Source organism: Bufo gargarizans, chromosome 3 (genome assembly GCF_014858855.1).
Source record: "Bufo gargarizans isolate SCDJY-AF-19 chromosome 3, ASM1485885v1, whole genome shotgun sequence".
Taxonomy (NCBI): domain Eukaryota; kingdom Metazoa; phylum Chordata; class Amphibia; order Anura; family Bufonidae; genus Bufo; species Bufo gargarizans.
The window spans coordinates 389,139,606-389,167,087 of NC_058082.1; positions in this window are offsets into that span (position 1 = coordinate 389,139,606).

The following is a 27,482-nucleotide window of genomic DNA, read 5'->3' on the forward strand; positions in this document are numbered from 1 at the left end:
TAGCCTCAAAACGTGCCCTAGACATTGCAACAGAGAACATGGGCATGTAATGTATTGGGTCTTTAGACCAATATGACCGCAATACATTTTTTTTAGTTAGACCCATGCTGAGGATAAGGCCCAAAAAAATTTTAAACTCGGAAACAGTGACTGGTTTCCACCGGAAAGGCTGGGCATAGAAGCTTTCCGGATTGGCGGTAATAAACTGTGTGGCGTAGCGGTTGGTTTCTGCCACAACTAGGTCATAGAGATCCGCGGTGAAGAACAGCTCAAAAAACTGAAGGGCCGATCCTAAATGAGCCGTCTCCACGCGAACTCCAGACTGGGCGGTGAAAGGGGGCAATACGGGTGCGGCGGAATCAGGGGATTGCCAATTAGGATTTGCCAGCACCTCTGGGAGACTAAGGGTTCTACGGGCCTGTGAACGCGGTGGCTGCGACGGGGGAGTTATTGCACGTGCCACCGTACCAGCTGGAACTGCCCTTCTGGTGCTCGCCACTTCACCAGGGAATACGGCAGTGCTGGTAGAAGGTCCAGGCTGTGCTGCGCTGCTGGTGTATGCCGCACCATAAACAAGATCAGCGCTAGCACCACTCTGCTGCAAATGAGGATCATCATGCAGGGTAGGCAGAACTCTTACATGGGATCGGGTACGTCTGGCCGTAGCAGGGACCTCTACCTCGTCATCCTCACTAGCCGTTAGAGTGCCACTGCTGTCCACAGGTTCATATTCTGAACCACTGGATTCAGCGGATAAGGCGTCCCTATCGCTTTCATCCATCACGGTCAGAATCCTGTAGGCCTCTTCAGCGGAATACCCCTTGTTTGACATTTTGGGTTCACTAAATTTAGGGGGTATTCCTCTGAGACTACCCAGGAAAAAGAGCAAACCTGCTTAGTAAAAAGGAGTGCTTGCGAAGTAAAGCTGCGATCGCTAATAAAGATCCAAAAAGCTCAAAAGTGATCTTTTATAGCGGCGCAGCGATTTTACGTTTTTTGCAGTGATCAGAAAAAAAAAATTCTGTCACTGCGGTGGGGCGGACTGAACGCAAGTGTGCGCACAAGATCAGGCCTGATCGGGCGAACACTGCGTTTTTTGTAGAACCTAAGGTGACCCTAATGTACTTATATAGATCTGATTGCGATCAGTATTGATCACTTACAGATACTATATAGTACTAGTGCTGATTAGCGACAGCGATGACGCTAATCAGCGACTAATCGGTGACTGCGGTGCGGTGCGGTGGGCGCTAAACTACCTAGCAAGTAGCTAACTACCTGGCAGGGGTGAGGGACCCTTACAGGGGGGGTGATCAATGACAGGGGGGTGGACAAGGGGGTGATCAGGGTGATCAGGGAGTCTAATATGGGTGATCAGGTGCTAAATAAGGGGTTAAATAAATGACAGGGTAATATGTAATGTGTAGTGTGGTGTTTGGTGCTACTTACTGAGCTGCCTGTGTCCTCTGGTGGTCGATCCAAGCGAAAGGGACCACCAGAGGACGAGGCAGCAGTTATATCAGACGCTATTTTCAAAATAGCGTCTGACATAACCATTTCATTGGACGATTCAAAAATCTACAGCCTGCCAGCCAATGATCGCGGCCGGCAGGCTGCAGATGAACTTGTGAACTATGCGTTCCTGTGAACGCGCGCTCCTGTGTGCGCGCGTTCACAGGAAATCTCGGCTCACGCGAGATGACGCCAATCGGCGTTAGCGTAGCCTGGGAGCGCCGCAGAGATGACGCCTTTCGGCGTTAGGTGTGCGGTAAGCGGTTAAATAAAAAATAAAAAAGTATACATATTAGGTATCGCCGCGTCCATATCGACCGACTCTATAAAAATATCGCATGACCTAACCCCTCAGATGAAGGCCGTGAAAAATTAAAAATAAAAACTGCTAAATAAACAATTTTGTCACCTTACATCACAAAAAGTGTAATAGCAAGCGATCAAAAAGTCACACGCACCCCAAAAACTAAAAAAATAATGGCTCTCAGACTATGGAAACACTAAAACATGATTTTTTTTGCTTCAAAAATGAAATCATTGTGTAAAACTTACATAAATAAAAAAAAAAAGTATACATATTAGGTATCGCCGCATCCGTGACAACCTGGTCTATAAAAATATCACATGATCTAATCTGTCAGATGAATGTTGTAAATAACAAAAAATATGTGATTACACTTACCGGTAATCGCTTTTCCTTGAGCCTATGACAGCACCCATGGATAGCATCCGCCCCTCTCTTCAGGACAGGAAACAGGAAGCACAGCCTCTTTAAAAGGGAAGTACTACCCCCATCATGCCAGTCCTATTCCAAGAACTAAGGAAACAGAAAAGACTACACCACAGGACACAATATATCTATAAATATTATAATTTTTTTGTATTACTCTAATTATAAATAAGAGTATTTATACTATATCTTTATCAAAAATCCTCATTTTTCTCCTAGGCGGGTGCTGTCATAGGCTCAAGGAAAAACGATTACCAGTAAGTGTAATCACATATTTCCCCCCTCGCCTATGACATATCTAGGCGAGATCATCTAGGGTGGGAAAACTGTTTGGAGGACTTTACGCCCAAACCCTAAACCCTCCTGTGAAGGAAGCTGCAGTCTATAGTGCTTAAAAAAGGTATGCAAAGAACTCCACGTAGCAGCTCTGCAAATCTGGTCAATAGAAGCAGAAGCTCTTTCTGCCCAGGATGTAGACACCGCTCTAGTTGAGTGTGCTCCAAACCCGGCAGGAGGAAGAACCCCTTTAGAGGAATATGCAAGGTAAATGGCCTGTTTAATATATCTGGCAATAGATTGTGAGGAAGCAGGGGAGCCCTTCTTCTGTCCCTGAAAGGAAACCACAAGCTTAGAGGATGACCTCCAGTCCTGAGTGGCAGAAAGGTACCAAATTAGGCACCTTCTAACATCAAGGCAATGGAATTCCCTTTCCTTCTGATTTTTTTGTTAAGGGCAAAAGGAAGGTAAAACTACATCCTGTGATCAGTGAAAGGATGACGAAACCTTTGGAAGGAAGGCAGGGTCAGGAGATAAAATAACCCAATCTTCTAGAATGCTAAGATACGGTCTTTCAATTGAGAAGGCCGATATCTCGCTTACTCTTCTAGCAGATGTAATGGCTAGCAAAAAAGTTAATTTATAGGTTAAGATTTTTATTGGGATATCTTCAATGGGCTCAAAGGGATCCCCAGTTAAGACAGACAAAACTAGATTTCAATCCCAGGGAGGAACTCTTGACTGGTGCAAGTTTAGAAATTGCAATGCCAAATCTTTTTATCCAGGGGTGGTCTGCTAATTTATACTCAAAGAGAGCGCTTAAGGCAGAGATATGGACCTTCAAAGTACTAGGTCTAAGTTTTTTATTCCAACCCTCCTGGAGGAAGCTAAGAACTACTGGTAATTCCGGGGGTTCTAGGGCATTAACAGGCTTATTTGCAAACCTAAGGAAGGCCCTCCAAACCCTTAAATACATTTTTGAAATAACAGCCTTTCTGCTGGACAAAAGGGTGTTTATTACCTCCCCAGAAAGACACTTCATTTCTAGGATATGCCTCTCAACAGCCAGGCTGTCAAGTGCAGGCTCTCTAATTGTGGATGAAGTACCGACCCCTGCACTAGTAGCCCCGGGAAGACAGGAAGTACCCAGGGATCTGCCACCGACATCTTCCTTAGCCATGAAAACCAGACCCCCCTGGGCCAAAAGGGGGCTATGAAGGTTGGAAGGCACAGTCCACCATTCTGTCTTTTAACGTTTGAGGTGAAAAGAAAAAGAGAGAATTCAAGGATTGGGGATCTTTCTCCCAAACCTCCAGGATCTGCAACTGTAGTGACCTTGAGTGGAAGTGGGCCCATTCTACTCCCGGGATTGCGGCCGTCATCATGCCTAGAACTGACATCGCTTCTCTTAAGGAGATAGAGTGGCGAGCTATAATGTCTTGAACCCTGGAGACTAGCAGAGATATTTTTTGTGGTGGAAGAAAACACATTTGTTTCTGCGAGTCCAGGAGTAGTCCCAGAAAGGTGCATAACTGGCTTGGCACAAGACTGGATTTCTGGAGATTTAATTCCTAACCCAGTTTTTCTAGAACCTCCCTGAACCAGGAAATCTGACTGATTAACTGGTCTGGTTCCTGAGAGAGAAGGAGAAAATCATCTAGATAGGGAATGACAACCAAATCCTTCTCTCTCAGATGAGCCATCATTTCCGCTATTATTTTTGTGAAAAGTTTGGGCGCCTGGGATAACCCAAACGGCAGGGCCTGAAACTGTACATGTAGGAGTCTGTCTGGAAACTGAACTGCTACTCTTAAGCATTTCTGGTGATTGGGATGGATTGGTACATGGTAGTAAGCGTCCCTGAGATCCAGGGTTGCCATGCAGCAGCCTGGGAATAGATTTGGAATTATAGAACTGATGGTCTCCATACGAAATTTCTCGTACACCAGGTATTTGTTGAGCAGTTTCATGTTTATTATGGTACGGTAGGTGCCGTTTGGCTTTTTTACAAGAAAAAGCGTTGAGTAATAGCCCCTCCCCCTCTCGAGCTGGAACCTCCCACAGGACCTTCTTCAACAAATCCGAAATCTCCAGACATAACACTTCCAGCTTCTCTGGGCTGGAGCGATAGTCTGTCAAGACAAACCTTTCTGGAGGAGTTTTCAGGAAGTTTAAGCAATAGCCTTCTGAAATAATTGAAAGAATCCAGAGGCTGTTCGAGATCTTCTGCCATTGCTCTGCGAAGAGGGAGAGCCGACCTCCTACTGGGGATCTGGCGTCATTGTTGAGGCTTTTTTGAGGCGTCTGAGAGCGAAAAGGTTTCTTAGGGGGCTGCTGATAGGTAGAGGGAAACCCCTTTTTTCTGTCAGAAGCTTTCTCCAGTAAATCATCTAATGTTGGCCCAAAGAGGAATTCACCCTGACAGGGAATGGCACATAACTTCGCTTTAGAAACCGAATCTCCTCTCCAATCCTTAAGCCAAATTTGAAAGAGCAGCGGCTCTCGCCGATAGCTTCAGAGAATCTACTGAGGCATTCGCTAGAAAATCGATGGCACTATAAAGGGTTGGAAATGAGGCAAGCAACTGCTCCAAAGGTGCCCCTTTCTTTATCTACTCCTCCAATTCGTTCATCCAGACTCTTGATGATCTGGCCACTGAGGTGGCGGCTATGGCGGGTCTGAATGAAGCCGTCGCTTCCCAATTCTTTTTCAAATACACTTCGGCCCTTCTGTCCATCGGATCCTTAAGTGTTCCTAAGTCTTCAAACGGAATGGCTGCCTTTTTAGAGATTTTTGCTACTGGGGCGTCCAGCTTTGGAGCTCTATCCCAGTACGCTGAAGCCGCATCTTCAAAGGGATACTTCCTATTTAGGGCAGATGGTACAAAAAAACTTTCTGTCTGGCCTACTCCATTCATTTTTAATTACAGAAGTTATATTCTCGTGAACATCAAATCACATCAACCTCCTAGGACCCAGGCCCTCAAACATAGTATCCCTCATAGACTGAGGCTCTGACTGGTCATCAAGTCCCATGGTCGCCCCGACGATCCTGACTAGGGAATTAATGTTTTCTGATAGGAACAGAGGTCTCCCCGCCACCTTGGAGTGATCCGAGGACGGTAGCTCTCCCTCCTCCTCTAACCCCGATAACAACTCTTGATCGCTTGAAAGGGGAATGGAGGCAGCAGCAGAAGTGCTGGGGCGATTTTCAAGCAGGTTACTCAAGGACTCTTTCACTGACTCCTTGACCTCGTCCTTGATAATTAGTTTTAGGCTTGATAAGAGAGAAGGGGCCTCATCCTCCAATAATTTGCCCACGCAGGCCTGGCAGGCAGGTTTACCCCAACCGGACGGTAGCCTTCTCTTACAAATTGCGCAGCCCCGCTCCTTGGATCTTGACACCCTTCTCTCTTTGGAAGTCTAGGCACACAGAATGAAAAACTCCCATCAGGATAAATGTAATATATGAAAATTGCAGGGTATTCACCCCTCTTACCCCCACCAGTACCAAAGATTTGTTGGTGGTTTCAGTGGGTTCAACGCGCTGTGTGGACTCCATTTTCTGCCCTTGGCTTCCCTCCATGGAGACCACAACACCAGAGAGCTGGCTGGATTTTAACTTTGCCGGGCGCGTACCGCCCCCCCCCCCCCCCCCTTTCCGGCCTTAGGCATGCCCCCTCCTACTGCTCGAACCGGAAGCTTATGATTCGGCGCTGACCAATGATTTCTTGTTACCTTGCCTTACAAAAAGTGTAATATAGAACAACCAAAAATCATATGTACCCTAAACTAGTACCAACAAAACTGCCACCCTATCCTATAGTTTCTAAAATGGGGTCACTTTTTTGGAGTTTCTACTCTAGGGGTGCATCAGGGGGGCTTCAAATGAGACATGGTGTCAAAAGAACCAGTCCAGCAAAACCCGCCTTCCAAAAACCGTATGGCATTCCTTTCCTTCTGCGCCCTGCCATGTGCCCGTACAGCGGTTTACGACCACATATGGGGTGTTTCTGTAAACTTAAAATCAGGGCCATAAATATTGAGTTTTGTTTGGCTGTTAACCTTTGCTTTGTAACTGGAAAAAAATTATTAAAATGGAAAATCTGCCAAAAAAGTGAAATTTTCAAATTGTATCTCTATTTTCCATTAATTCTTGTGGAACACCTAAAGGGTTAACGACGTTTGTAAAATCTGTTTTGAATACTTTGAGGGTGTAGTTTCTAGAATGGGGTCATTTTTGGGTGGTTAATATTATATAAGCCTCACAAAGTGACTTCAGACCTGAACTGGTCCCTAAAAATTTGGTTTTTGAAAATTTCTGAAAAATTTCAAGATTTGCTTCGAAACTTCTAAGGCCCCTTTCACACGGGGAAGTTTTCTGCGCGGGTGCAATGTGGGAGTTGCACCCGCACTGAATCAGAACCCATTCATTTCTATGGGCTGTTCACATGAGCGGTGATTTTCACACATCACTTGTACGTTGCGTGAAAATCGCAGGAAGCTCTATTTTGTGTGTTTTTCACGCAAAGCAGGCCCCATAGAAGTGAAAGTGCGGATGCAGTACGATTTTCACGCACGGTTGCTAGGAGACGATCAGGATTGAGACCCGATCATTATTATTTTCCCTTATAACATGGTTATAAGGGAAAATAATAGCATTCTGAATACAGAATGCATAGTACAATAGTACAATAGCGCTGGAGGGGTTAAAAAAGAAAATAAATTAACTCGCCTTAATCCACTTGATCGCGCAGCCCGGCTTCTCTTCTGCCTTCTTATTTGCTGTGTGCAGGAAAAGGACCTGTGGTGACGTCACTCCCGTCATTAAATGGTCCATCACATGATCCATGGCCATGGTAAAATATCATGTGATGTCACTCCGGTCATCACATGGTCTATCACATGATATGATATTTTACCATGGCGATGGATCATGTGATGGACCATGTAATGACCGGAGTGACGTCACCACAGGTCCTTTTCCTGTACACAGCACAGAAGAGAAGCGGGGCTGCCCGATCAAGTGGATTAAGGGGAGTTAATTTTTTTCAAATTTTTTTTAACCCCTTCAGCGCTATTGTACTATGCATTCTGTATTCAGAATGCTATTATTTTCCATTATAACCATGTTATAAGGGAAAATAATACAATCTACAGAACAACGATCCCAAGCCCGAACTTCTGTGTAGAAGTTTGGGTACCAAACATGCAGTTTTTTCTCACGTGCGTGCAAAACGCTTGCGCTGAAAAATTGTGCATGTTCCCGCAACGCACCCGCACCTTTTCCCGCAACGCCCGTGTGAAAGAGGCCTAAGCCTTGTAAAGCAAAAAATAAAATATCCTTCCCAAAATTATCCAAACATGAAGTAGACATATGGGGTATGTACATTAATAACTATTTTTGGAGTTATTACTATGCATTGTAGAAGTAGAGAAATTGAAAGTTAGAAATGTGCTAATTTTTCCAAAACTTGGGCAAATTTGGTATTTTTTTTACAAATAAAAACGCATTTTTTTTTTACTCAATTTTACCTGGGTCATGTAGTACAATATGTGGGATGAAAAAACTGTCTCAGAATGGCCTGGATAAGTCAAAGCGTTTTAAAAGTTATCACCACATAAAGTGACACTGGTCAGATTAGCAAAAAATGGCCTGGTCCTTAAGGTGAAAGAAGGCTGTGTCCTGAAGGGGTTAAATAGTCGGGTCCCTTTAAATTGATTCAATTTGTCTGCTCCACCTAGTGCACCAAAATACCTTGTCTCGGCCATGACATCAACATCATCCTGCTGTGACAGAGGATGAGTGAGCTGCTACTCATGTATGTACTAACACAGCCAGCCATTCACATGACTTAATAGGATGGAAGAATTTCCTCCGTCCACTGATACCTACCCAGATCCCCTTTAATAATCACACCAACACTTACTTGCTTTGGTAAAATGACCGTGACGGCCAAACTTTATTATTCCACACATTAAAGCAACATCTTTCACCATATAACATGAATAATAATAACAATAACAACAGCAGGCACTTTTTAACATCCCTCAACATTATCACCTACTGCCCCGTAACAAGGATCCTGGAGGGCAACCCAAACTAGCAGTATCCTCCTTCACCGCCTCACCTCGTACTTCAAGCTTACCCTTGGCCGCACTCACCGACCCAAGGGCACCAACTCCTTGAAGTATACCAGTCTCCCTCCTGTAGGCCTTGTAGCCCAAACAGGAGCCCCATCCTCGGTATTAACAAACCATATGAGATGCAGGCTCTAACATGTCCTGCATCTCTTAACCATTGAATTGCTCCCCCAGGATCCCATATCAAGCAGCCCCCCCCCCCTAAACTGCCACAGAGCTACAACCAATACAAGGGCGGGAGGGCGGGAAAAACTTGCTGGCTCAAGCTGGCAACTGACCAGTAGCCCCTCCCTCAGTTCCTTATATACAGCCCGCGAAAATACCAGCTCCCCCCACTCCGTACAGCAACCCAGCCCCCCAACCACGCACCTACCCAGCATAATTAACCCCTTACTCGCCTACGGTCTTCCCCCTAAGTCAGTACGCCCTGCGCTATGTCTGCGCCTCGCTCCGTTGCTATTATGACTTAATAGGATGGAAGAATTTCCTCCGTCCACTGATACCTACCCAGATCCCCTTTAATAATCACACCAACACTTACTTGCTTTGGTAAAATGACCGTGACGGCCAAACTTTATTATTCCACACATTAAAGCAACATCTTTCACCATATAACATGAATAATAATAACAATAACAACAGCAGGCACTTTTTAACATCCCTCAACATTATCACCTACTGCCCCGTAACAAGGATCCTGGAGGGCAACCCAAACTAGCAGTATCCTCCTTCACCGCCTCACCTCGTACTTCAAGCTTACCCTTGGCCGCACTCACCGACCCAAGGGCACCAACTCCTTGAAGTATACCAGTCTCCCTCCTGTAGGCCTTGTAGCCCAAACAGGAGCCCCATCCTCGGTATTAACAAACCATATGAGATGCAGGCTCTAACATGTCCTGCATCTCTTAACCATTGAATTGCTCCCCCAGGATCCCATATCAAGCAGCCACCAAACGACCACCGGTGACACCTCACCTGTGGGCGTCCCGCCAAACCTTAAGGGCAGTCTCCAAACCCTCCTGAATACCCAATGCCCACATGTCTATGCCAACATCATTAAGGTGCACACCATCCTCTCTCAAGAATTGAGGCGATGCCGCCTCCAATTCCCGGTGACGCACCACCAAACCACCCTGCCTGCGAACAAAACGCCCCACCTCCTTATTCAATTTTGCCCGGGCTTTATTGATACGCTCCACCGACCTGGCGAACCGCCAGCAACGTCTTGCAACCACCTCTGACCACACAATCAATAAATCTGGAAAATCCGACAATAAGCGCAGCACATCCAACTTAATGTCCCGGATTACATCCCGAGACCGCCGCACACCCAGATCGTTGCCCCCAACATGGAGCACTAAGATATCAGGTGGCCGATCCAAAGTGGCATTAACATGAATTTCAGGCAACACCCGACCCCAAAGGAGCCCCCTCAACCCAATCCACCTGATTACCAACTCATCCGTCGGGAAACCCAATTGGCGTCCGTTCCGCCTGACATCCGCACGCAAGGCCCCCCAATGGACGTACGAGTGCCCGAAAATCCATGCCAGACAAGGCGCCGCCCCTGTAACAAAAACAAATAAACATATTCACAACAGAACCCGAACACCAACACGCTCCATTCACAGCAGCCCCGCCCAACAATCATTCACAAAAGATGAGGCCGAATATACGAGTGGAAACAAGCTGACTCCCAGCGCCCAATACGCTTGATAACATCTTCACCCAGCCCCCACCTGGCCGCTTCAGTTGCTGCCCCGATCCGAAAGGAGTGGGATGCATACTCATCAACAGGCAAACCCGCCGCCAACAAACACTTCCTAAAAACAGATATGAATTGGAACCGAGACAACCGCGACCCGTCCTGGTGAACCAACAATGCACCCGATCCATCAGGCCTCACTCCCAAATATTCCTCAACGCAACGCACTGGACAGAGTACCGACCCCACCAATTGCCGAAGCCACAAAACCACACCCCTACCTTCCTGATCAGTTTTAGACTTGCGTATCACGCACCTCAAACCGCCGTCACACAACAGTACATCTTCCAACAACAAACCTCCACCACCCGAGCGACTAGCTGCTACCAATTCCGAAATACGAAATGCCCCAAAAAAGGCTAGCGAAAATGCAGCCCTAAACAAAAACACCTCAAATGCCGACACACAAACCGACTCCGCACTCACCCACAACAACTGCAACACCGCGAAAGACACCGGCCTCCTAGTGTCCCTCCGAATCACCCCACGACGGTAACCCTTCAACGCCTGCCGAACCCCAAAACACTTAGAAACATCCGCCAGACCCCGCCAGCGCAACCAGAAAGCCACAGCCGCGACCCTCTTTGACACCACCGAGAAAGACACACCTGCCGCATAACACGACCCCACCCAAAAAACCAATAAGGTCTGGAAATCATCAACCGAACTACAACCACCCACCTGCTCAATCAATTCCTCCCACAAAGCCCACACTGCAGAGTAGGCCAACCACGTACCTCTACTAAGCGACTGCCGAATCAGATCAGCTGACACCCCAAGGCCACGCTCCAGAGCCACTGGGGACAGGGTAACCCCCGTACTTCGGCACCCGGAGCCAAGCTGCGAAAGCGATCCCACTGGAAACGAGAAAGGGAATCAGCAAGTGAGTTGTCTACCCCAGGAACATGCACCGCAACAAAACAAGCATTCAGCCGCAAACCCCTCAACACCAGATGCCTCAATAAATTCAACACCGGCGGAGAGTTGGCCGTCTGACTATTAATCGCCTGCACCACGCCCAAATTATCACAGTAGAAACGCACCCGCCGATTCCTAAGCCATTCCCCCCACAACTCCGTAGCCAAAACAATAGGGAAGAGCTCCAACAACACCAAGTTGCCGAGGACCCCGGCCCGTCTCCACTCCTCCGGCCATGCCTCTGCACTCCATTGACCCCGACAAAAAACACCATATCCACACGAACCTGCCGCATCCGAAAATAATTCCAAATCCACACTACTAATCGCCTCTTCCATCCACATAGACCGCCCATTATACTCCCCAAGAAAGCTCTCCCAAACCGCCAAGTCCTCCTTTACCTCAGCTGGTAACCGCAGATAGTGAAACGGTGCCATAACACCCGCAGTAGCCAACGCCAAACGCCGACAAAAAACCCGTCCCATCGGCAAAATACGACAAGCGAAATTCAGTTTGCCCAAAACCGACTGAACCCGCTTGAGCTGGACCTTCCGGGCCCTACGTAGGAAGACAACCTCAGCCAACAAATCAGACACCTTGTTGTCAGGTAGCCGGCATTCCATGGCCACGCTGTCAATCTCAATCCCCAAAAATGTCAACACGGTGGAAGGACCTTCCGTCTTTTCACCCGCCAAAGGGATCCCAAACCAAGCCGCCACACGCTCCATTGTATGCAACAGAACAGCACACACCCTGGATTCAGCCGGACCCAAGAACAAAAAATCGTCCAGATAATGCAATACCGAATTCCACCCCGACTCCTGTTTCACTACCCATTCCAAAAACGAACTGAACGATTCAAACAATGAACAAGAAATTGCGCAGCCCATCGGCAAACAACAATCAACGTAAAAACAACCCTCCCATTGGAAACCCAGTAAATGCAAGCTGTCCGGGTGGATGGGCAACAACCGAAAAGCCGCCTCAATGTCCGTTTTAGCGAGCAGGGCGCCCTGCCCGAAACGCCGCACCCAACGCACCGCCGCATCAAATGACGTGTAGGACACAGAACACAACTCATCCGCAATGCCATCATTCACCGACCCCCCTTGAGGATAGGACAAATGATGAATCAACCTAAACTTATTGGGCTCCTTCTTAGGCACCAAACCCAACGGGGAGACCCACAAATCAGGCAAAGGACACTCCTTAAAGGGGCCCACAACCCTGCCCGCTGCAACCTCCTTCTCAATCTTCTCCTTTACCACCCCCGGACGGCGCAATGCAGAGTTCAAATTCCTAGCCGACACACTCGGCACAACTAAACTACACGGAATCACGAAACCCTCAGTAAACCCCGCCAACAACAACTGAGCCACCTCCCTATTTGGATACTTCCTTAAATAGGGGACCATCTCTTCCACCCTCACCGGCGTCACCCCTCTTCTGCGTAACCTCGGGTCCCTTACCCCTCCCACGCCGGAAACACCGCGACAAACTGTGGGAGCCACCGCAACCGGAGCACTCGTGCTTGTACCGGCAGTCTGACAAGAACCTGCAATGCCCTTCATTAAACTGCCAGCAACAACCCTTTCTGCTCCCTCCTTGAAAATCCGAGGCCGAGGGACCCCCGGCCGCTCCCCGAAAGGGCTGAGAACCTCCCCTAGGCGCCGCCATCAGCCGCATCCAGAGACCAATGTCCTTATGATCCCATCGTATGCTGGGCCTGACCGCCTTCCGCTGCCGGAACTGCTCATCATACCTAAGCCACGCCACACCCCCGTACGTCCGATGAGCCTCCCCTATCGCGTCCATATAGCAGAACAGTGCAGAGCAATGTTCAGGCGATTTCTCCCCAACCACACTGGCCAGAATCGCAAAGGCCTGAAGCCAATTCTGAAACGTACGCGGGATCAATCTATATCGCCTCCGTTCTTCCTCCTCCTTCTTACTCTCATCAGGTTTACCCCTATCTAAATTAAATTTTTCCAACGGAAGCAATGAGAATATCTCCACATACTCATCCTTCCATATCTTGTCCCTAACGTCCTGCTTCAAGTGAGCCCCCAGCGGCCCCTCAAAACACACATAGATCTCCCCCTTCGCAGCATCCGCCAACCGAACTCCATCCCCCACATCACTACTAACACCCGCCACCGCCCTTGAACCTGAGGCCTGCGAACCAACAGCGGAGACACTCACCCCAGAACCACCATTACCCTGCACCATCCCCGGATCCAACGCCTGAGCCGACCCCCAAACCGACGCCGGAGAGACAGGCGCCCCAGTCCCCAGCCGTGAAAGCAACGACAGCATACCAGACAGTACCTCCCGAGCTAAAACATCCGCCCCCCCCCCCACTATGCTGTACCGGACCCCCAACCAGCATCTGACACGACGTCGTCTCACCTGGCCGTCCCCGGATGGAACCTCCGGCAGCCGCGGATCCGCTCCCAGACACTCCCACCGGCGTGCTTGCTCCGCAGGGCACGGCGACCTCCAGAATGGAAACATCTCCTCCGCCCGCCGTGACGTCCGCTCCCGAATCCAGTTCTCCCTCCTCCAACCGCGATGCCTCCCCCTCCTGCGGATGGCGAGAGGGGAGGGTAATACTCCTACTCCTCGACGTGTGGGCCCGAACACTCGGCCGCAGGCTGTCCAGTCCTCCCGTCCCCAACTGAAGAGGCTCTGCAGCAGGCTGCACTGCAAGCCGCCTCTCCATGCCCCAGAACAGGGGGCAGAGCCACATTAATACATTCCTCAAACCTCTGGGTGCAATGACGCCGGCCCACCACTAGGGGCCGCCCCGCATCCACTTTATCACCAGCTCCTGCGCTCTCCCCGGCCACCTCACTCCTCAGCTGCCGGCCTGTATCCCTCCGCCGCAGCGCCGACACACCAGCCACTTCAGCCGCCCCGAGGCCCGAACCGGAAGACGGCCCGGCCGCACTGCACCCTCCAGGCTCCGGTGAGTACCTCCTGGCTCGCTCCCCGCGCGGGACATCTCGCGGGGACGCAGCCGCCGGCGATCTCCCCCTCCTTCGTGCAGTGTGGGAAACAGGCCTGGGGGGAACCCGGCCCTCTCCCGCCGGCCCGCCACGCGATCCTGGATTCCTCCCACTGCGTCTGAGGGCCCGACCGACCACAGACACCTCAGACCGCAGCGGAGGGTCCCTGGCGGGGCTCCCTATGCGTCGGCGGACCCGAGGGGTGGATTCAGGGCTCAAACGCTCCGGGGGGACGGATCTCCTGGCCCTGACACCGCGAGCGGACACAACCGGAGGCGGCGGGGGGGGGGTTAAGAGCAGCCTGTATGGTCTCCTGAAGAAATTCCATACCATGTAACTCCACCGCAGCCCGCACCGACGCCAAAAGTTCCTCCATGGAGGCCATGACCACGAAAAACTTGCTGGCTCAAGCTGGCAACTGACCAGTAGCCCCTCCCTCAGTTCCTTATATACAGCCCGCGAAAATACCAGCTCCCCCCACTCCGTACAGCAACCCAGCCCCCCAACCACGCACCTACCCAGCATAATTAACCCCTTACTCGCCTACGGTCTTCCCCCTAAGTCAGTACGCCCTGCGCTATGTCTGCGCCTCGCTCCGTTGCTATTATTCTCACTCACGGATGATAAGCCATGGGTCTTTATTTTTCCACTTGCCATTTACCAGACATTTTATTATGAAGCTTATTTAAATAATGACAAGTCACAGGTTTATTAATAAATATGGGAAATTTGTAACAGGTTTTTGGGAATAAAATACAGCCCTAACTGAAGGTTGACCAGTCTGTGACCACAGTATACACTGGTATTGATGCACTAAAATGCACTTCTACAAAGTAGAGAAATTGTAAAACATTTTTGGAAAAAAGGTGCAGTTGCCTAGTGTATGCTGTGAAATATATGCTGCTGGGAGGGGGCGGAGCCTGGCCGCGGACTGGTATGGCTGTGTGAGTCTAAACTCTCCCGCCTCACATACACTCCTATAGCCTGGAATACCTCTTTTTTTTTGTCTGAAAATGGGCAAGGTCGGCCGATATCAACAGGGAGAAGCCAGAGCTCCTGGTAAACCAACAGTAAATCAGGCAGACGTCGCTGAATTCTTTGAAAAGCGCCACAAACAAACCACCGCGCCTCCTTCCAAGATGGCACAGGACTTCAGCTCGCAGTTAGAGCGGGAAGAGGAGAGAGCCTCGGGAGATGAGGAGGACTAAAGCCGAGAAAAGACACTTACGGCAGCCGTGCTAAAAGAAACCCTACTGCAGGCTCTTAAGCCGGTAAGAGACGACCTCGCTGACATTAAAGCAGATCCCCAGGCCATAAGCACTCGAACAGAGGCCTTGGAGAATACGTGCCTCAGCCTCACCTCACATGCAGAGTCACTAGCTGCTAGATCTAAACAGTTGGAGGTACACGTTAATACTGCTCTCACCCTGATCGAAGATCAGGAGAACAGAAGCCGCAGGAGAAACATCCAATTTAAGGGGATACACGAGTCCTGGGCCAGGGACGCTCTCCCCAAAGTGGGGCAAGAAATATTTTCCAGCCTGCTAGGCCAAGAACGCGCAGACAGAATTGTCATCGAACGCATACATACGTCTCTCCGACCTAGACCCAAACTCAACGAGGCACCCAAAGATGTCATATGCGGTTTACTGTCTTATGTGAACACTGCACTGATTTTACAAAGTGCTAGAGAACAATCACCCATACATTATGACGATTCGGAAGTGGCTCTGTGCCAAGACATAGCACCATTGATGCTGCGGAAACGCAGGATGCTAAAACAACTGCTAGACCAGCTGAGAGCAAAAGACTTGCAGAACTCATGGCTATTCCCCTTTGGGCTATCTGTGCTTAAAGGTAATATGTGCAATATAATAAAGACCCTCCTCAGACCTCGAGGAAGCATGGCAGAAGCTGGAGATGGATCCGATGGACATACCCTCCTGGTTGCTAGAGATGGAAGGAGCTGCCTTTCCCCAACTGCCAGCCAGGGAGGAGTGGACCACCGTGACCAGTCCTAAACCTCAGAGATCCAGACCATACACAGGTGCTCCAACTACACCACATCGCTGACAGTGTTCCGAGAAGGCGCTTTCTTTCTTCATACCTGAGAGGGACACTCTCTCCTCGAGCTAAAGCCTGAACGTTGATCTGAACTGATCTCCTGCCAGAACATAGCTTGAGGATGGCTATGTGAAGACACAGATTCAGCCTTCATCTCGCGTCCGGGACACGTACAGTATCATAAATGTTATGCTGTTATGTAGCCTATACATTGTCCCCACTCTACGCATCCCCCCCCCCCCCCTTGTTTTCCCCTGTGGAGATTATAATGTTAATCGTAAGGTTAATACATGACGACATGAGATGTTCTAACTTGCGCAGTTCCCGTTCGATTTATAGAGGGTAGTTATTCGAAGTTGTTAAAATTTAATGTATTCGAATGTAATTCCATGATGGACTTCGCATAAGAGAAGATCTTGCGTATGCCTACCCTCTTCTCACTCCCCTTTCCTTATCCTTTTTTTCTATCCTCTTGCTTAATCTCACCAGTCACTGTAAAATAAATGTCCTGATGGTCTTCGGCCAAATCTGGCAGAGGTTCTACGCTGACAGAGACTGACCGGCTCAGTTTTGCTTACCCTGTTAAAGTGTGCAGTTAGGATTTAAAATGTTTAGCTCGCGAGGGTCAGTTTGAAAGGTGGGCTCACCTATCAGGTAGATTTGGTTCTTTGGTAATGATACCATTGGATTACAAGATCCACACCAAGCGAATCTGCTGGTTAAGGGCTGCCCCCCCAAACTGCCCTGTCAACAGCCCTTAAAGGGGAAACTCCCCCCCCCCCTCATCCTTCTTATGTTACATGCTATAGACCCTATTTTACGAGGCGCTTGCTTTTTGTTGGAGCGCTATATGAGTGTGTGCCACAGGTCAAGGCACACCATTTAATCTGACCGACCCCCCAACATATACAACCTTCATATCACCAACTTGACCTTTATAGGCCAATATACTTTGCATTGACTCGCTAGTCATCTTTACCTCAACTCTCTCTACTGTCCAATACATCTTCTATCTTCTCTCTTTCCCTCCTTTAGTACCCACCTGTTCTTATGTACCCCTCCTCACTGACTCCCCTACTCCCCCCCCCCCCCCATTCATTCCACATCTCATAGTGAACACTAGCTATACATCGCATTAAGCTCACAGACTTTGTTAGCCCTATATCTGGAATCCACTCTGTCCGTTTGCTACACGTATATACTGTATATGTCACGGTATATAATATCATTGTATAATACTTTTAGTACTCCTCCTGAGTGGGCCCCCTCTTAGTTTGGGCCCTGTAGCAATTGCTGATCATACACAGTTCCAGCATATGCTCACTACAAGACATATTTATTTTGCACATCAAGCTCACAAACCTGACACTATTCACATCGGGTACAATGTTGTTACCTATATGTGCAGCATACTCCACCAGCAACCTGGCATGGTAATATCAATCTCTGTGTTACTGTTGGTCACAGCAGAAACATCACATGCAAACGGTTGTCATTATCAACCATGACCACACTTGAGCTAATCCCCTCATCTAAAATTTTTCCAGTAACCACATCTGCTGTAAACTGTAGAAATATTATCTCAGCCCCAGACTGTTGGCGCATGTTGCAGTGCGACACCATAGACTGCCATTATAAAAATTGTCGCGCGACTTTTTGTCGCACAACAAATGTCGTCGTGTAGACCTAGCCTTAGGCATTGTTACAATGGATCAGCAAAAAACAATATAAAAAAAAAAAATGAATGGCATACGGATGTCATCCCATTTTTTTATTTTTTTTGGGCAGATCTGTAATTTGTGAACTGCAAAACACATACGGTAGTGTGCATGTAGCCTAATTTGCAGACTTCAAAACAGGAAACAGTCGTGTGCAATGAGCCCTTAGCGTGGAAACCTTTCTGTCTGCAGTTGCGACTCCAAAAACCTCCTGCTCTGCATCAAACTACACTTTTACATCCATCCTTTTAACAGTAAACAAATCCAATTTTTATCAGAGGCCGCAGGCTCCAGGTGTCTCTCATTCTCACTTTAAGGCCTCTTTCACACGGGTGTGTGCGCCCCATGGTCGTGCATGAGCACAGTCCGTGGGGCAGCAGCATCAAATCGCGGACCCATTCACTTGAAAGGGTCCGTGATCCGGCCATTCCGCAAAAAGATAAGACATGTTCTATCTTTTTGCGGAACGGAAGTACGGGTCGAAACCCCACGGAAGCACTCTGTAGTGCTTCCGTAGGGTTCTGTTCCGTGCTTCCGTTCCGCACCATTCCATGAATGGGTCCACATCCGTGATGCGAAATGCCCACAGAACGCAACCCTTGTATTGCGGATCTGCCCGTGTGAAAGAGGCCTAATTGGGTTATCCCATGACTAATGTATAAAATGAGACATCATATTAGTACATATAGAAAATATAGAACGTATAGTACATGATAAACTCTTTCTAACAAAGCTAGAACCAGCCCTGTACCTCACATGGATCCAGAGATCTCCTCATGCATTGCTCTGCTAGATTTATATCACGCTGAAAGCTCAATGGGAGTGTCTTATCTGCTGCAGCTAAAAGGGGTGAGTCTCAGGTCAGGAGGAAGTTGAAGGATGAAACTCAGTATGTGCGGCCTTCTTAATGAGCAGGTAAAAGAAATAAGAAAAAAATAAACAGCAGGTGGCGCTATACATATTCATTTTATTGAATAACTTAGTGGCTATGCAAAAATTTTTATTAAAAAAGTATTCAGATCCAGGTACTGGTTTAAAAACTGTAGAATATGTACGTCATATCTGGCCGGGACTTAAAGACCAGTGACATGCATACACATCATGCTGATCGGGCGAGTGCAGGAGCTGCGCCCAACTGATCAGCGGCAGGGGTCCGGCAGTCACTGATAGCCGGAGTCCTGCTGCATGCGCCGACACATGTCAGCGCTGACCACAGCATGTGCAGGATCATGTCGGGTGCTGAGTGGTCATCGGGTCCCTACACTGCTGTGACGGGGACACGATGGCAGTCCTTAGGCATCGTGGTTGCCTTTTGTGGACAGCCTGTGAGATCCAGCCCCCTACAGAAGTATTGTAATGATTTCTAAAGGAGAATCAGACCCCAAAAGTTGAAGTCCCATAGTGGGACAAAAAAGAAAGTGAGAAAAGAAGTTAAAAGAAATTAAGTTTTAAATTTTTTTTTTAAGTTTCAACAATAAAAAGCGTCCTTTTCCCAAAAGTAAAAAAAATTAATAATTTAAAATAGGGGAAAAAAAGAAAAGTAGACATAATATGTATTGCCACATCCGTATCAACTTGCTCTATAAAAATATCACATGACCTAACATGTGAACACGATAAAATAAATAAAATAAGAACTGTGCTAAAAAAAACTTTTTTTTTTGTCACCTTACATCACTATAAAGTGCAACAAGAAGCAATAAAAAAAGGTGTATGCCCCCCAAAATAGTACCAATCTAACCGACACCTCATTCTGCCCAAAAATAATAATAAATGAGCCCCTACCTAAGACAATCTCCCAAAAAATAAAAAATAAACTCTGGCTCTCAGACTATGGAGACACTAAAACATGATTTTTTTGTTTTGTTTCAAAAATGCTTTTATTGTGTAAAAAATAAAAAAGTTGACATATTGGGTATTGCCGTGTCCGTAACAACCTGATCTATAAAAATACCACATGACCTAACCTCTCAGGTGAACACCGTAAAAAATATAAAATAAAAACCATTTTTTTGTTACCTTACATCACAAAAAGTGTAATACCAAGCGATTAAAAAGTCATACACACCCCAAAATCATACAAATCAAACAGTCATCTCATCCCACAAAATTGACCTAACCCTCAGGTAAACATCGTAAAAATAAAATAAAAGTGTGACAAAGTGCAATACCAAGCGATCAAAAAGTCATATGCACCCTAAAATAGTACTAATAAAACCGTCATCTCATACTGAAAAAAATGAGCCCCTTCATAAAGCCTCTTGCACACAACTGTATGGCTTTTTCAGTATTTTGCGGTCAACAAAAAATATGGATGACGTCCGTGTGCATTCCGTTTTTTGCCGAACGGAACAGCTGGCCCCTGATAGAACAGTACTATCCTTGTCCGTTATGCGGACAGTAATAGGACATGTTCTATCTTTGAACGGAACGGAAACGTGAGGCATACGGAGTACCTTCCTTTTTTGCGGATCCATTGAAATGAATGGTTCTGTATACAAGTTAGCAAGGCATGGCATTGGCAGACAGGGCTGTAGGTGATGCAAACACCCCATTGGACAAGTGGATTTATTATAAAAAATTTTGGGTATGCTAGTTCCATTGTTTCTTTTTTTGGTATTTACATGCTTTTTCTTTAGTCATTGCAATAGAGTTTCAGACTGATTGCCAGAACTAACTCAGAGAAGTCCGAACTGCAGATTATTTCCATAGAAAGTACATGGATTTAATGGATTTTAAGTGAATAGAACAGATTTTAAGTCGCAGCAAATTTCTGCAACAAAATATGCTACGTTAGAAGACCCCAGCCTTGTTCAAACCTGACAAGAATTGTTGCAGATTTGTGTATATACCCCAGGCAGATTTTTATTAATTATTTTTTGCGGCGAATGCAACTTACATCAGCATTTTGAAATGCAGCAGGCTGTTGCCAGGAGTTCATTGTATCCTGATAATGCTGGGAACCACCAGGCTACAAAGGGATCCAACCGGGTCCAGCTGCTTGCCAGCATAATGCCAGGTTTCGGATGGACAAAAAGGCGGGCATGCAAGATTTTTTTTGTCCAGCCGAAAGCTGTTGGATCCCATTGCAGTCAATAGGGATTTGGTGGTTTCCGAAATTATTCTGCTGTGCCGATTAGGGTGAACTTTAGAAAGCTGTTCCTCTGTCGGATTTCAGAATGCTGATGTGACAGTACCCTTACGCTGGGTTCAGACCTGAGCGTTCTGAAACGAGCGCTCTGTATGCGCGATTGTACGGGCGTTTACAATCGCGCATACAGAGACTGGCGTTCACACATTGTCGCGCGTTCCCGAATTTCTATGTGCGGGAACGCGCGACAAACGCCCCAAAAAAAGCTCAAGCACTTGTTTGAGCGTCGGGCGTTTTACAGCGCGATCGTACGCGCTGTAAAACGCCCAGGTGAGAACCATTCCCATAGGGAATCATTGGTTCTTGCCTGTTGTGCGTTTTACAGCGCGTAGGAACGCGCTGTAAAACGCTCATGTGTGAACCCAGCCTTAGGGCAACTGAAAAATGCTGCAAAATATAAATTATATATAATATAAATTTTTGTACAGCAGTTTAGAAAATTAAAGGGTACTACAATTTTAATAAATAAAGGGGACCTACTAAAAGGAATGACAGAATGGAATGCCCTTAGAGAATAATGGAACAGAGTGGAATGCCCATAGAGAATAATGAAAATGTAATATTTGAATTAGAGACAAAACCATTTGACATATCTAATAATTATTTAGCAGGATTACTCTCCAAGTTCAGTAGGATTATTTAATGTTCAGATTAAGTGGAATTATCACAGTTTTCTGCAGAATGACTAGGGTGAATGACACAAAGGAATGCCCATAGACTATAATGGAAAGTAAACTATGAGCTCATTTGCAGGTAAATCTGTGTTATGTAGGACATTAACCTTTACCGCAAGTGTTCCCTGGGTAGAGTAGCATATTGTAAAATGAAAATTACCTTGAATTATAACTGTTTTCTATAGAATGCAAAGGTGATGCAATGCCCATAGGCTATAATGGGAAGTAAAACTTAATGACTTGGTGCCTGAACCATTCGACATATCAAATAAATCTGTAGCAGGCTTAGGCCTCCTGCACACAACCGTTTTTTTCCCCCCGTTTACTGGCTGTTTTTTGCGTTCCGTATACGGTCCATATACGGAACCATTCATTTCAATGGTTCCGCCCAAAAAAAAAAGAATGTACTCTGTATGCATTCCGTTTCCGGATTTCCGTTTAAAGATAGAACATGTCCTATTATTTCCCACAAATCACGTTCTGTGGCTACATTCAAATCAATGGGTCTGCATAAAACGGAACACATACGGAAATGCATCCGTATGTCTTCCGTTTCGTTTTTTGCGGAACCATCTATTGAAAATGTTATGCCCAGCTCAATTCTATCTATGTAATTACTGTATACTGTATATGCCATACGGAAAAATGGAAACAAAAAATGGAACAATGGATCCGTGAAAAATGGACCGCAAAACACTGAAAAAGCCATACAGTCGTGTGCAGGAGGCCTTAGGCCCCTTTCACACGGGCGAGTATTCCGTGCGGATGCGATGCCCGAGTTGAACGCATTGCACCCGCACTGAATACCAACCCATTCATTTCTATGGGGCTGTTCACATGAGCGGTGATTTTCACGCATCACTTATGCGTTGTGTGAAAATCGCAGCATGCTTCTCTTTGTGCGTTGCGATAATCCACGCAACGCAGGCCCCATAGAAGTGAATGGGGTTGCGTGAAAAATCGCAAGCATCCGCAAGCAAGTGCGGATGCGGTGCGATTTTCACGCACGGTTGCTAGGAGACAATCGGGATGGAGACCTTTGGTGACAACAAGGACCTTTGGTGATGTCACAGTCATCACATGATCCATCACCATGGTAAAAGATCATGTGATGACTGCGACGTCACCAAAGGTCCTTGTTGCTACAAAAAGCTAAGATGAAGACAGAAGGAGATGCCGGGCTATGCGAGCAAGTGGACTAAGGTGAGTTACATTATTTTTTAAAAAATTTTAACCCCTCCAGCGCTATTTAACAATGCATTCTGTATTCAGAATGCTATTATTTTCCCTTATAGCCATGTTATAAGGGAAAATAATACAATCTACAGAAAACTGATCCCAAGCCTGAACTTCTGTGAAGAAGTTCAGCTTTGGGTACCAAACATGCGCGATTTTTCTCACGCGAGTGCAAAACGCATGACAATGTTTTGCACTTGCACGGAAAAATCGCGGGTGTTCCCGCAACGGCCGTGTGAAAGAGGCCTTACTCTTTAAATTCAGTGGGATTATTTAAAATTGAGATTAAGTGGGATTACCATGTTAAAGTCCTACATAACACAGATTTACCTGCAAATGAGCTCAGAGTTTACTTCCCATTATAGTCTATGGGCATTCCATTGTGTCATTCCTCTTGCCATTCCATAGGAACCAATTAATCTTAATTTAAAATAATCCCACCGAGTTTGGAGAGTGTGTCTGCTAAATATTTATTAGATATATCAAAAGGTTTTGTCTCTAATTCAAATATTACATTTCCATTATTCTCTATGGGCATTCCACTCTGGTCCATTATTCTCTATGGGTATTCCACTTTCCTGTTAGGCTAGGTCTACACGACGACATTTGTCGCGCGACAAATAGGGCGCAACATTTTGTTGCACGACAATTTTTATAATAGCAGTCTATGGTGTCGCACTGCAACATGCGACATGCTGCGACTGCGACAGTCGCAGAAAAATCCATCTCGAATGTTGCAGTGCGACACCATAGACTGCCATTATAAAAATTGTCGCGCGACATTAGTGCAACAAAATGTTGCGCGACAAATGTCATCGTGTAGACCTAGCCTTAAAGTCTATGGCCATTCCTTTGTGTCATTCCTTTTTAGTAGGTCCCACTAAAGACCATTGTCACAGTGTAGAAATAAAATGTATCACACACCTCTCATAAACACTACATGTCACGTAGTGTAATGTCAGATATATATTTTTTTTGTTAAAGTATAACATAGAAGGAGTAACATATTGTCCTTACATATTACAGCTCCACAGATGCTTATAATGTCATGGTCAGAACTATTCATGTACATTACAGCAACCAGGAGCTTCATTGTTCTGCTCACACGTGTCAATAAGGCACTGCAGTGAGAGTTTTAACAGCTGTCAGGCATCTAGAAACTTGCACAACCCTATTACAATATACATTATTAAAAGGCTCACAAATCTATCTATGCCTTTTGTTATTAACTCTTTGCATGTCTCCATTCAATGCAAGCTCTCTTTGTAAAAAGACAACTTTTGCTTTTCATTAAAACTTTTTTGCGAGCATTCTGAGGCTGAAATAATAGAGTTGCTGCAGCTGTTGATTTGCTTTCTCAAGCGAACACCTGTCTGCTTGAAAAGTAATTAGGGGAAAGGTGACATGCAGCAGAGAGCTTAAGCACCTGTTATTAAGGTAAGGACTGGTTTTATATTAAGACACACCTCTACTCCATTGTCTGATCCCTAGCTTTAGTTCATAGCTAAATAATAATGTAAAATGTGAACTCAATGCAAAAAGTGATAAAAATATTTAAAATGATATTACATAAAGTGATAGTGTCATCTTAAAGTCATTGTAAACCTAGACAAAAGCTTTTTTTGTAGTGAGTTCATGTTTTCTTTTGCATTCACATCTAATGCGAAGAGTAAGGCCACAGTCACATGCTTTGGAGGCTCCATTATAAGGTTCTGTATCTCAGATGGAAAATGTGGGACAAAATAGTGGAACATGCTGAGCTATTTTATATACGTTTTTGTTGGACCGCACTGCTTCAATTGTCCAGGAAGTAGTACAGGTACTTCTGCTATCCACATATATGAGCATAGGAAAACATCGATTTCCACAAGTATCCTCCTTTCCCTCAATGGTTGAGGCAGAGGCGTAGCTAGAACTGACTGGGCCCCACAGCAAATTTTTGTACAGGGTCCCCCACACACACTTACACACTTCTTCACAAACCTCCTCCTACTGTGCAAACCCCTCTTATATGGCTATTTCGTGACTTTTTATTTACTGTATTTATCTATTTGCCTGTCATTTTTAGCACAACTTTATTTTTTTATTCACAGTTGCTGACAGAGTTTATATTCAACTCAACCCCTTTAAACCTGCGCTGCAATTGTAATTGACATGTCTGATTTACCTCTACATATCCACAAGTATTTAGCCTCATACTGCAGTCATACACACACTCTTCACGTACATAGACGCAGTCATAGACGCTCTCTCCACATACATGGACGCAGTCATACACGCACATGGACGCAGTCATACACGCACTCTCCACGTACATGGACGCAGTCATACACGCACTCTCCACGTACATGGGTGCAGTCATACACGCACTCTCCACATACATGGATGCAGTCATACACGCACTCTCCACATACATGGATGCAGTCATACACGCACTCTCCACATACATGGATGCAGTCATACACGCACTCTCCACATACATGGATGCAGTCATACACGCACTCTCCACATACATAGACGCAGTCATACACGCACTCTCCACGTACATGGAAGCAGTCATACATGCACTCTCCACATACATGGATGCAGTCATACACGCACTCTCCACATACATGGATGCAGTCATACACGCACTCTCCACATACATGGATGCAGTCATACACGCACTCTCCACATACATGGATGCAGTCATACACGCACTCTCCACATACATGGATGCAGTCATACACGCACTCTCCACATACATGGATGCAGTCATACACGCACTTTCCACATACATGGATGCAGTCATACACGCACTCTCCACATACATGGAGGTAATGATACACACACTCTCCACATACATGGACACACTCATACACACACTCTCCACATACATGGACACACTCATATACACACTCTCCACATACATGGATGCACTCATACACACACTCTCCACATACATGGACACACTCATACACACACTCTCCCCATACATGGACGCACACATATACATTTCACATATATAGACACCCGGCTTTCCTACTGTGCCTCTCCCCCATACTCTAATGCCTCTGCACTTGTGCCATGCAGGATAGCAGGGAAGCTGGATGACATTTTATGATATAATTCACCCAGCTTTCCTACTGTACTGCAGGTCACATGTGCACAGTCTGGGAAAGCTTAATATAACCACAGTTCCACTGCTACTCACATCACTGGTGCAGTTGTGGCAATGCACATGTTCAGCATGCTGGGCATGGAAGGTTCAGGCTGCAGGAATCGCGGGTAGGAAGAAGAAGTCAGCTGCTCTGACAGGGGCCCGGGGTGACGAAGTACAGTGACTGCTCCCGGTTAGGGTGACCACGTGTCCCGGATCACCTGGGACAGTCCCGCATTTGGAGAGTCTGTCCCGGGTCCCGGTCACCCTCATTCTGGGACAATGCAGTGTCCTGGAATGACCTGAGCCGCCGACCGCTGCTGTGACCACCCGGGGCGCTGTCAGAAGGGGGGCGCCAGCAGGGCACAGCAGGAGATGAGCGCTGCACTTCCATTGTGGAAGCACTCACTCATCTCTATAGTCATCTGTATCGCAATACCTCTCCCTCCCCTGCGGCAGCCGGCAGGGGAGGGAGAGGTGTGTCCCCTCCCTGTTCCTCTGATAGGCTGCGAGCACTAGGCAGGCAGCCTATCAGAGGCCGGTGCAGGCGGCGCGATGGCGTAATCGCGCCACCTGAGCCAGCGAGGGACACAGGCCGGAAGAGGCCTGCATCGCATCCTGGATGAGGTAAGTATACGTTTTTTTTAATATATATATGTACAAATTACAATACTGGCACATAAGGGGGGCTGCTGGCACAGACATAAGGGGGACTAATGGCACATAAGGGGGGCTGCTGGCACATAAGGGGAAGAGATGTCTAAGTAGCCAGTTAATGTGTGCAGAAATACTGAAAAATGCATAGGCAGATATGTTTTTGCCAGTCTCAAGTATAAGTTTGATGAAATGCACTTGTGAAAGTAAGTGTCCCTGAATGGCAGTTAGGAAATGTGGTCACCCTACTCCCGGGTCCCTTCTGAGCTCGGGCCCTGAAGCAGCTGCTTCCCTGATAGCTACGCCACTGGGTTGAGGGAAAGGAGGATACATGTGGAAATCCATGTTTTCCTAAGCTCAGATATGTGGATGGCTCTGAATTTGAAGTACTATTTCCTGGATAATTGAAGCAGGGCGGTCCAACAAAAATGCATTGACTGAATGTGAATCTTACCCGCTTCCCTCTTGGGACCTGCAGCGCTAATATTACAGGC